Here is a 13,072-nt window from a genome sequence, read left to right as displayed (position 1 = left end):
CACACATTCTCTTTTATTTATGCTTCTATCATATTATAGTACAGAAACTAATCAAAGTAAAGATCAATGTATATCTTCAAATTGTGGTGATTTAAAAATATAACTTATATTATCTGGTTGTATTGTAAACTGATTCTTATGATCTTTAGAATATTTAAAATTTCAATTTGAAAAATTAAATTATTTTTCATTTTTAATTCTTTTATAAAAATAGAAAAACATTATTTAAAATTTGAAATACTTGCATAAATTTTTGAATTTGTTATGTTATAATTTTTTTGGTTTTGGGAGTTTTTTTCATAAATTTTGAAATTATAATTTTTATTTATGGATTTTAAATTTTAATAATTTTTAATTATTTGGTAACATAACATATTAGATAAAATAGTTTGAAGGGATAATTTACTTTAAATAAAAATATTAGAGAGCAAATTGAATAAAAGTAAAGACTAAATTTACTATAATATTTCATATATACAACATCAAAATAAGCATTTAGGGCAAAGTTTTAATGGCGGAATTATTTTATTCTTTCATCGAATGTAAATGAATTATTTCTTTTTAATAAAGCATTGAAAATGTAATCTAAAATATAATATATGTACCGTTATGTGATCTTGAGGATGACAGAACATTTGCAAAAACAGTACGTAAACGCAAGTCTATGAGAAAAAAAGGAACATGTTGGCTGTTGGTACTGTTCTTAATTAAAGTCAAAATTTTGAATTAGAATCCCTTCTCTGTATTCCACTAAATATATCAGTTTTCCAAACAACTACCAAATAAACAATGAAGGTAAGAAACAGTCAAGCTTTTCATCATTTTAACCGAACCTTTTGCTTTTTAATGCTATCGGCGAATTGTTTAACGATCACAACACTCAATCTCTCCGTGTAGAGCTTATGTATAGTTCTTAATGGAAAACCCTTTCTCCGAAATGGAGAAAATATATCTATCATTATTCCTTGGAGTGATCCTAACTCTCATATTTCTCTCCACAAAACCCTCTCATGCCCTGATAGATATAGGTATTAATCCGCCATTGATCCCCAACCCTCGACTTCACAAAGCTTATATAGCTTTACAAGCTTGGAAACATGCCATGATCTCAGACCCCAATGCTTTACTTCAAATTGGTACGGTCCCAAAGTCTGCAACTACACCGGAGTGTTTTGTGCGGCAGCCCCAGATGATCCTTACGTTACGACAGTGGCCGGAATAGACATAAACCATGCAAACAAAGCTGGTTCTTTACCTGAAGAGCTCGGTCTCCTCACTGATCTTTCTCTTTTCCATATAAACTCCAATCGCTTTTTTGGTAAGATACCTGAAAGTTTTAAGAAACTCAACCTTCTTTATGAGCTTGATATTAGTAATAATCAGTTTAATGGAGGGTTCCCTTACGTTGTTCTTTATTTACCTTCACTCAAATTCCTTGACATCAGATTCAACCAATTCAGTGGGACAATCCCTTCACAGTTGTTTGATCTGAAACTTGATGCTTTGTTCTTCAACAACAACAAGTTTCAATCATCTTTACCTACAAACTTGGGGAACTCTCCTGTATCAGTTATTGTGATGGCTAATAATGGCCTCACAGGTTGCTTTCCTTCGTCAAGTTTGGTGAAAATGGCAGGAACATTAAAGGAAATTGTTATGACGAACAATGGATTTACAGGGTGTTTAAAACCAGAACTTGGCGCGTTAAAGGGAGTGAATGTGTTTGATGTTAGCTCTAATGAGCTTGTTGGGTCACTGCCAGATGCTATCGGGAAAATGGAGAGCTTAGAACAGCTTAATGTGGCTAATAATAAACTATCTGGTTATATTCCAGAAAGTATATGTTCATTGCCTAAGCTAAAGAATTTCTCTTTCCAGTAATTTCTTCATTTCTGAACCTTCAAAGTGCCTCAAAGTGAGGTCCAAAGATGATACAAAGAATTGTATCCCATATAGGCCATTTCAAAGATCACCAATGGAATGCAAAGCTTTCTATGCACATCCACTTGATTGTAGTATCTCTGGCTGCTCACCTCCACGTCCGCCGCCGCCGCCACCACGGATGAATCATTGGCCATGACTAAATCAAAGCTCTTAAGACTTTATTTCATTTTGGTGATGCTATCACGCATGTATGGAAATTAAAATCTTTCTTCTGTGTGTGCAATTTTTTCTTTCGAGAATCAACATGCAAATTTTATTGGTTAAGTTGTGCTATTAGTCTTTATACTTTGAAAAGTTGTGGATTTAATTCCTATACTTTTATTTGGTTATTTTTAGTTTATATACTTTTTAAATTTTAAAATTTCAATTCTCAACAAACAATAATTATTAGATTCATTTAGTAAAATTATGTTATTTTCATAATTTGATGTGACAAATCTATTATCATATGTGTAGTGTCATGTCGGTTTATTATATTTATATATTAGTCACTAAAAATCCAATTAATAGATTAACGACTATCATTTGCATCAAGGTTAAAATTTCAAAATGAAAAAGTATAGGGACTTAGAAAGATCCAATTAGAGAAATAGACTAAGTTTACAACTGTACACATATTACAAGACTAAAAATTAAATTTAACGAAACAAATTTAACTATTATTGTTTGGTTTAGGACTAAAATTTCAAATTTTAAAAAAGTATAGTGATTACAAGTGACTAATTCGAAAAGTACAAAAACTAAAATTGATCAAATAAAAGTACAGGGACTAAATTCACAACTTTCACAAAGTACAGGATCTAATATTAGAATTTAACCAATTTTATTTTCTGTACATTTCCTGGGTTGGTGAGAATAATGCTACTCGGGTTTTCTTATCTATTTCTTGTTATATTTGTTTCAGCTCACGTTCTCTTCTTCAAGAAAAAAAGAAACTGATGAAGTGATTATAAATTAAGGAAAATGAAGTTAGTTTTAATTGTAAAATGATTGTACAAGCCCAATTTTGGGCCTAAAACAAATAACCTACCCAAAACAAATAACCTACCCAAATAACTCCCAAATAACCCCAGACCCAAACTAACCAAAACCTAGCCCAAAACCCACTAAACAGATGAGCCCAAAATCCACTAAATCCAAAACCCAATAGCAGCCCAATTCAAACCCTAAAACAAAAAAAAGAACCAAAACCCTAGCCTAATCAGCTGCTGGCCACCCCTGACCCTTGTCCCATCCACCACCGACGTCTGCAGCACCGCCCCACCATCCTCCAACTTGCACCATCATTTCACCTGCAAGCATTAAACGAGAGTAGACAGAAAGCAAATGGCATGTAAATGGCTATTTAAAGCCAAAAATAAAACCTTGGTACATTCGGTTCTTTTTGGTAAGAAATAAAAAAGAAGACTCAATACCAAAACTGAGATTAGAAAACATCAACAAATCGCAAGAAATAAAACAAAGCCTAAGGAAGAAATCAAAATCAGTAAGTCAAAGGCACAAAATATCCAATCAAGAGAAAAACATTAAAAGAAGAAACGAAAACATAGAATCAAAAATCAGAGGAACAAAGGTGATTTCATTTTCTTTCGATTTGTTTCAATTTTCTTTCTTTTCTATTTTCCACGCCCTTTTATTCGCATATATACATATATTGTAAACAAAAATAATAATAGAAAAAAAAGAAGAAGAAATATACCCTTTTTTTAAACTCCGGCCACCGCAGGCGCAGGCGGCGGGGGGCTCGACGGACGGCGAGGAGTGCTGGCCGGACCTAGGGCACCTGCAGAAAAAAAGAAGAGAAGAGAAGTGTTTTTTTAAAAGCAAGAAGGAAATGAAAAAAAAAAAACAAATGTTTGACTTATATAAGGGTACCAAACGGTACCGTTTTGGCCCTCCCCCCTAAGGTGCAAAACGGCGCTGTTTAGGGGTGGAGCGGGCCGACCCGACCCGTCGACCTGGGATCCGTGTGTTTTTGAAGCGAAGGGGTTATTTGCGCTTTTGGCCCCTCCGTTTTTTTGTGCGTTTACAATCAAGTCTTTTTACTTTAAATTCAGCCCTGAAACTTGTCCCGCTTTTCAAATTGGTCCACGGCCATGTGTTACACTTTGAGCCAGGGGGAATATTACACTTTTAGTACCTCTAGGCCGTGTTCCTGTTGCAATTAGGTCGTTTCCTTTTTATTTCCTTTGAAATTTGTCCCAAAATTCGTTTCCCTTCTTATTTTCGTCCCTCTTTTACTTTTGCTCATTATTTTATTTCAATTTTAACATTATACATACTATTATATTTTATTATTATTATTATACTTATTATTTACTAGCCTTAGTATCATTCTCGTTTAATACTTATATGTATGTATGTTGTATAGTATATTAATAGTTTGATATTATTGTTTTCTTTTTATTAATATATTTGTATGTTATGCATGTATATCAATACTACATCATATATATTTCTTCTTCTAAATACAATGCATGCATATATATATTATATTTTTTAATACATACATATACATAGATATATTATGTACATATTATCATGTGTTTGTTTTTATATCTATGTATATAGATATATGTATATATATAGTAATTTTTATTATTTTAATTTAATATTTAATATATTTGCTTTTCATATTTCTATATTATTATCATTATTATTATTATTTGTTATTTAATATATTATTATTATTGTATTTTTATTACCATCATATTATTATATTGTTACACCATTTACTATTATTACTATTGTATTTTTACTATTATTGTTATTATATTTCCCTCTTTTTTATTTACCTATACGCTATTATTATTATTTATATATTAACTAATTTAATACATATATTTAGCACATTTATTTTAGTTATATGTCGTTACCCCTGTTATTAATATTTCATCATTTATTTTATTTATATCTTTTTAAATAATAATTTTAAACTTTAGGTTATTTATCATTTGTATTTTGTTTTTACTATTTGTATTTACCATTATTATTACTATTATTTTCATTTTTTATTACTATTACTAATATCATTCCTTTATTATTTTCTATTATTATTATCACTATTATTAATACAAATATTAATACTCTTATTATTATTTTTATTATTATCATCAATATTATAATTTTACCACCACTATTATCATTATCAACATTATTATTATTATCGTTTTCATCATTATTGTCATTTTTGTGCTATCATGTTTTATATTTCCTTTATTTACTTATGTATTCGATCATTTCATTTTTCTCACGTATTTGTTTATATTTACGTATTACTAACCTTACTTCTATGTCATCTTTTCATAATTACTCGTTATTATCACTCATTATTATACGCTATTATTAATATCATAATCTGCTTTTATGTATTACTATAAATTACATTATGTTTTTACTCAATGCCTTAAAATAATTCTTTCATAAAAATGATATTCCGTATTTGGTAATTCGAGATAATCGTGCCCTAACTTACTGGGTTTCGATTTTTCTCGTTTAACCTAAATAACGGACTACTCTTTTAAATTGCTATACGAGTTTTGAAAATGCTCATTCTCGGAGGTACGAAGTGTTGTGCCCTAACTTACCGGGTATGACATTTTGTCACCTCGAAATATGAATTTATTTTAAAACAAAGGCAATATTCGGTGTTTGAGAACTCGGGAAAACGTACCCTAACTTACTGGGTTTCGATTTTTCTCGTTTACTCTAAATAATCGAATACCCTTCTAACAAATTAAAATACGTAAGTTTTATATGAAAGGAAAGCTCGCTCTCAAAAATTCAAGATGTGGTGTCCTAACTCACTGGATGTGACATTTCATATTTTGAGACGAGAAGGTCTTTAACACTTGAACTTTTTGTTATAAAAAAGGGATCGTATTTCAAAATTCTTTCAAGTTTTTAAATTTTCGACACTAAGACACTAATTAATCAACTAGGTACCAATTTTGGGCGTATCGAGGGTGTAATCCTTCCTCGTGCGTAACCGACTCCCGAACCTGTTTTCTTGATTTGCGTAGACTAAAATTGTTGTTTAAATAAATCAAACTATTTATTAAAAACAACCACTTTTACGAGGTGACCCGATCACACCTCGTCAAAAAGGATCAGTGGCGACTCCCATTTTTTTTGTTTTCATTTTCAAAATCCAAGTCGATTCCCGTTTTTTAAAAAAATGGTTATGACAGCTTGGCAATTCCGCTGGGGAATAGAATGAGAGAGTCAAGCCACAAGTTGATTAACTCTTGTCTTTTTATTGAAAATTGAAAACTTGGTTTTGAAATACGATCCTTTTATTGCACTTCATCAGCTATTTTTTGTGGTATAATACCTGCTGTGTTGGTTTGAGTCGTTAAATAATTTTGCATATTGCATTGCATGACCGCTGTGGTCACACCCCTTTAAGTGGGAGTGAGAAACTACTCCTTCGTGCGGTTTTCACCTCCGTGCAGGATAGTGGATCGCTTTTGGGATACATCCGTACCTATGTCTTCGTGAGATTTTCATCTTCGTGCAGCCATAGGGAAATGTATTCCTCTGAACTGAACTCGGTCTGTATGAGCCTATAATGGGTGAAGATCGAGGAATCTGCTGGTTTAGGTACCTTTACTCTAGAACTAAACCCCATGTAGCGAGCCTTAAGAACCCGCCCTAGGTAGAGCCACTCCGAAACCCTAGTGGTCACCTGAGCAAGTGCTATATTTATTATTCTTTGTTTGCTTTGAACTGCGTATAAATTACTGACTTGCTTTGTTTTACTTTGATTGTATTTGCATGGCATTTTCATTGTAAAAGGTGTTGATTCGCATTCGGTTCCTAAATAGATAGCTTATCATGGAAAAGGGGTTTTTTGATAAAGTAGAAGACAACGCGGCTGTCCGGATATGGGCTGAGACAACACAACAAGAGAAAGGTGACAGTCTTACCGAGGGGTACGTGTCAGAGTTATGGAATTTTACTCGGATCAGCGTAACTCAGAATAATCTCTAAGAGATGAAAGAAATTTGGGATCAGTGGGATGATGAGGTCAAACAGCTATTCTATTGTCATTACGGTGATTTACCTTATCTACTCGATGTCAAGGTAGATGAACACCTGTTTCGAGCCCTTACCCAATATTGGAATTCTGCTTACAGTTGCTTCACTTTCGGGAAAGTAGATTTGGTACCTACTATAGAAGAATACACGACCTTGCTCCATTGCCCAAAGATTCAGGTTGACAGAATTTATGCTAGACCTGCTAATGTCCCAGCATTTTCGAAAAAGCTGATGAAAATCACAGGGATGAGCGAACAGTGGGTGACAACCCGGATCAAACAAAAAGGAGATTGTAGATGCATTCCTTGGAGGAACCTGAGGGATTTAGTCTTAGCGCACCCCGACATGAAGAAAAAGGGTAGATGTCTTCGCCTTGAGCATTTATGGACTGGTCATCTTCCCCAAGGCTTTGGGGCATGTAGACGAGGCTGTTGCTGACCTTTTTGATAGGATTGGTAAAGGAACCACACCTGTACCCTCAATCTTGGCTGAAACTTTCAGATCATTAAATGTTTGTAGAAGAGCGGGTGAAGGGAGATTTATTGGATGTGCACAGCTCTTACTATCCTGGTTCCACAACCATTTTTGGAAAGTGGAAAAGGTCTCGTATCGTATCTTCTCTGAAAATTACTCTTTGCTGAAAGAGTTAGTGGCTACACCGAGGCGAGATGATGTGACAGAAGAAAACTGGATGACGGTGCTCCAAAATCTACAAGAAGAAGATGTTGAATGGAGAGCCCCGTGGATGGTTCCTGATGAAATATTATACTGATGCGGAGACTTCGATTGGGTTCCCTTGTTAGGAGTATGGGGGGCCGTCGGGTATGCTCCTCTGCTTGCATTGCAACAATACAGATCCAGACAGTTTACACCACCAACATACGGGTTAGCCCAGTACGAGTTCGTGTTCACAGGGAATAATTACAAAAAGAAAGTTCGCGAGATATCAAATGCTTGGAACCAAACTCGTAGAATGAAGAAGCTTGCTGCCAATCCCATGACTACTCCTGAGTACGACCGATGGTGGAATCAGAGGATTAACGACAACATCCCTACATCAGATCAAGGGAATCCTCAGTCGATAGAAGAGCACTTGAAAGTAATCCCATCTGAGTTAGAAATCATCAAGCAAGATTTCGAGAGAAAGAGTTTAGAGCTAGAAAAAAGGATCGAACAGTTGGAAGAAGAAAAGATGCAGTTAGGGTTAGAGTCGATGTCCAGAAACTAGAAGCTGAAAAACTCAGAAAAGGGAAAAACAAGGCTGAAGAGGACTTAGACAGTTTGAAAACGGACTATAAGAAGCTGTGCAGATCAATGAGAACCGCTGGGTTAGGAAAAACATCCGAACAATGGTGACATGAAGTTAAAGAAGAACAAAGCAAAGCCAACCAGTGGGAGAAAAAATTTTGCGATGCTCAAGCTCGAGAAGGTGCTCTGAAAAGAAGTTTGGTAGAAAGCCAGAATGTGAAAGAAGGGTTAAAGATCCGAGTATCAGAGTTAGAGAGGTCATTGTATCAGTATCGCTCGCGTAACTCCGCAATCGAGTTGAAAGCTAGTCAGAACAGAATCGAAGAATTAAAAGAGAATATAGAAGAACTCAAAACAGCGCTGCAAAACTGTGAACTTCAGATAGAACTCCTCGAGGTAAATAACAAGCGATGGAAGGAGCAACTTCATCAATCTCAAGACCAAGTCAGGAGCAGTTACTACGTCATGGGCGAAGCTTTGGCTCAAGTGCAAGAAGTAGCTGATCACTTGCAAACATTAGCAGTACAAGCCGATGTGCTAAGTTTAAAATACGAGTCAGAATCAGACCGAGGACGAAAGCTAGCTTGGCTTCTTAGGCAGGTCAAGGCCTTAAGTATCAGACCAAGCCTTATATGTAATCTATTTTATGTAAAGAAACTTGTTTTCTAGAAAAGTTACTCTAATGAAATCGAATTGGAATCAACGTTTTTTTGCATTCATCGCATTCATTGCATTCATCGCATTCATGCATTAGCATTGCATCATACGCACTAAAACTCACAAGAAACCCTAAAAATCATGGCAGTTACCCTGGAACATCGTTACGGTACAAGGGGGAAAACAAATTCAATGGACCAAAGGTTAGAGAGATTGGAACAAATGCAAAAAGAGATGCATGATCAATTACAAGCACGTATGCAAGAACAGCTTGCCAAAATCTAGCAAGATATGAGGGACCACATGTTGGAGTCCCAGAAAAGCATGATGGACCAATTAACTCATCTATTGACTGGCGGATTAGAAAAAGGGAAAAGCCCTTTGATCAATGCGGGAGAAGATAATGAAGATCCTACCTACCCTCCGGGTTTTGCCCCAGCGGACGTTCAGACACAACCTGATATGTACCCAAGAAGGCCATCGGTCACAATTAGGCCCCAACCATTTTAGGCCAGTGTTTCGGCACCGATGAATTATTAGGCCGGCTCGGGCTCTAATCCGGGGGATAATCCGACCAATCCTGTGGTCCTCAATCTCGATGAAGTAACAGAAGCAGAAAAGACAAGGGTAGAACTCCCAAGAGAGCTTGAAGAAAGGTGTAGATGGTTGGAAGAAAAATTTATAGAAATGGAAAGCACCGACTATCGTGGTGGAATCGATGCTAAGGAATTAAGTTTGGTTCCAGACCTGATACTCCCTCCCAAGTTTAAAACTCCGGAATTTGAGAAATACAACGAGACTAGCTGTCCCGAAGCTCACATCACTATGTTCTGCAGACGAATGGCAGGCCATGTCAATAATGACCAACTATTAATTCACTGCTTCTAAGAAAGTCTGGTTGGGGCCGCTTCTAGATGGTACAACCAGTTGAGTCGCGCCCAGATCAGTTCATGGAAAGATTTAGCACAAGCCTTCATGAAGTAGTACAGTCATGTGGCAGACATAGCCCCTGATAGAATCACTTTACAGAATATGGAGAAGAAGCATAATGAGAGCTTTAGGCAGTACGCCCAGCGATGGAGAGAAGTGGCCACACAAGTCCAACCCCCTCTGTTGGAAAAGGAAACCACTATGCTCTTCATCAATACCCTGAAGGCACCTTTTATTAACCACATGCTGGGTAGCGCAACCAAGAGTTTTTCGGACATAGTAATGTCTGGAGAAATGATAGAAAATGCCATAAGATGTGGGAAAATAGAGGCTGGGGAAAACGCTAAGAGGTCAGCTCCGAGAAAGAAAGAGCACGAGGTGAATAATGTGAGCTCATATTCGAAATCGATCACCGTAAGCCAACCAAGGTCGACAACTACTGGACAGTAGGGCCCACCCAGACAAGAGCCCAACACAAAACAAAATAAGGAGAAACTTCAATTTACGCCCATTCCAATGACGTACAAGGAGTTATACCAGAGTTTATTTGATGCACATGTCGTGTCCCCCTTCTATCTAAAGCCAATGCAACTTCTATACCCCAAATGGTATGACACAAATGCCCAATGCGAATACCATGCGGGAGCCACAAGACACTCGATAGAAAACTGCACCACTTTTAAGAAATTGGTTGAAAGACTCATCAACATGGGGATTGTGAAATTTGATGATGCATCCAATACAGAGAACCTATTACCTAACCATGGGGATAAGGGAATAAATGCAATAATCAAGAGTTCGGGGAAAGAAATTAAGATGAGTATTGCAGAAGTGAATACCCTGTTGGAGGAAGTTTGGAAGAAAATGGCGGAAAGAGAGTTGATAGCACAGAATTCAAGGGTCAGACCTCGAGAAGCGAAGAATTATTGTGAGTTCCACGATCAAGAGGATCATGAGATTCAGAAATGCAGCCAATTCAGGGCTTTAGTACAGGGATTGATGGATAATAAGGAGCTGGAATTCTTCGAATAAGTCGGGAGCCTGGAAGAAGCAGATGTGTGTGCCTCCGAAGAGGGGTCGACGAAGGATGTTTACAAAGTCAACCACCCAGTGGTTATCATATCACGTCCGAGAATGAATGAAGCTGGGGCACGAGTTGCACCAAAGGTCGTGATCCAAAAGCCCGTTGCTTTTCCTTATAAAGATAGCAAAAGGGTACCGTGGAACTATAGCTGCAATGTGACATTCCCGGGAGAGGAGACCCCGATTAATGCATCAGAGGAAGTTCAAGATGAAAGTTTTTATATGCGTAGCGGAAGGCGTTATACCCCAAATACAAAATTCGAGCAGGTTAAAGAAACATCATTAGCAATTGAGCAAAAGAAAGAGAAGCCGACGGGGCCTGAACCAACTGTTAATGAATCAGTGACTGAAAAAGAAGCCAAGGAATTCTTAAAATTCCTAAAGCACAGCGAATATATTGTCGTAGAACAGTTGCACAAACAGCCAGCGCGTATATCGGTACTGGCCTTACTTTTAAGTTCTGAAACCCATCGCAGCGCATTGATGAAGGTGCTGAATGAAACTTACGTTGCTAACGATATCTCTGTAAAGAAACTAGACCGCTTAGTCAACAATATAAGTGCCGACAACTTTATATTCTTCAATGACGATGAGGTACCGCTAGGGGGCCGAGGATTAACTAAAGCTTTGCACATCACGACTCGTTGTAAAGGGTACACGTTACCGGGGGTATTGATTGACAATGGGTCTACACTGAATGTCCTACCCCTATCTACGCTGAGTAGGTTGCCAGTGGATAGTTCCCATATGAAGACATGCCAAAGTGTAGTGAGAGCATTTGATGGAACGGAAAGGAAGGTAATGAGGAGAATTGAAGTACCCCTCTTAATCGAGCCGAACACATATGAGGTAGATTTCTTGGTCATGGACATTAAGCCTTCGTATAATTGCCTATTGGGGAGACCGTGGATACACTCGGCGGGGGCAGTCCCTTCATCGCTGCATCAAAAGTTGAAATTAGTGACCGAAGGTCGGTTAGTAACAATCAATACTGAAGAGGACATCATCACGGCAATAACCAGTGATGCCCCATATCTGGAGGAAAATGATGAAGCAATCGAGTGCTCTTTTCGATCTTTAGAGTTTATGAACGCGACGTTCATCATCGAAGGAAATAGGATTCCAATGCCCAGGTTATCTGAGACTACAAGAATGGGACTACGGCTAACTATTGGAAAAGGGGCTCTACCCGGAAGAGGACTCGGGAGATACCTCCAGGGAAGGATTAATGTACCAATGATGAAGGACAAACAAGACCGTTTTGGGTTAGGGTTTAAGCCGGACATGAAACAAAGAAAGAAGGAACTTGAGAAGAAGCAAGAAAGAAGGAGAGCGCGATTGAGCGGGAGAGAAATTGAATGGGAACCAATGATCTTCTCCTATATATCGAAGACTTTTGTGTCTGGAGAGGTCATTCACTCCGAGCGGAAGACGTCGGGAAAGGAAATATTGGAAGGCATGATAGAGAGTTTGGACATCAACGCCACATATGAAGAAGGAACGGGGGTAGAGAATTTGTCAGGCATTCGCCCCTATGAGCCGGGAAGTGTTCTGAATAATTGGACTGCGGAAGAGATTCCTGTAGTCTTTACAACTAACTCAGAGTAATGTTCAAAACACACTTATTGCTCTAGGCCTAGGAGTAACAAGTGTCCTTTTGTGAAACAGGCTTATATTCGAAATCGTTATTTCAATGAAATGCATCCTTTTGACTTATTCCGTGCAAATATTCTTTTATTCTTTCATTCATGATCATACCACACATATCATTGTTCTTAGATTCTCTTGTTCTTTGCATCTTCCTTCACACCTACAACAGGTCTCCAGATATCAATGATGCGAGTGACGTTACTACTAATTTAGAATCTCCTTTTGAGCGAGATATGTGTCTGGAGGGATCCCAAGACTTTGAGGATGATGGAGACTGTAACTTATCCCCTGATTTGTTAAGGATGGTAGAACACGAGGAGAAACAGATTTTACCCCACAAAGAGACCGTAGAAGTCGTGAACTTGGGAGATGAACTAGAAAGGAGAGAAGTAAAGATCGGAGCTTGCATCACCACAGAAACAAAGCGGGACCTTATTGAGTTACTCTAAGAGTTCAAGGATGTCTTTGCATGGTCATATCAGGACATGCCTGGACTAAGTACTGACATTGTGGTACATAG

General features: G+C 37.2%; 1 long non-coding RNA gene and 1 pseudogene across 1 annotated transcript; one reads left to right on the top strand and one right to left on the bottom strand.

Annotated features, from left to right (window-relative positions):
* Positions 1-895: 895 nt before the first annotated feature.
* LOC107896049 (leucine-rich repeat extensin-like protein 6) lies at positions 896-2,132 on the top strand (annotated as a pseudogene).
* A 766-nt stretch (positions 2,133-2,898) lies between these two features.
* LOC121208617 (uncharacterized) lies at positions 2,899-3,829 on the bottom strand. The gene is made up of 2 exons (XR_005903737.1): positions 3,644-3,829; positions 2,899-3,236 (listed from the first exon to the last, which is right to left on the bottom strand). It is a non-coding gene; the product is annotated as an uncharacterized lncRNA (long non-coding RNA).
* Between the last annotated feature and the right edge of the window lie 9,243 nt (positions 3,830-13,072).

The sequence above is a fragment of the Gossypium hirsutum genome, chromosome A10, assembly GCF_007990345.1.
Source record: "Gossypium hirsutum isolate 1008001.06 chromosome A10, Gossypium_hirsutum_v2.1, whole genome shotgun sequence".
In the NCBI taxonomy this organism is placed as follows: Eukaryota; Viridiplantae; Streptophyta; class Magnoliopsida; order Malvales; family Malvaceae; genus Gossypium; species Gossypium hirsutum.
This window is presented reverse-complemented; position numbering and strand designations above follow the sequence as displayed.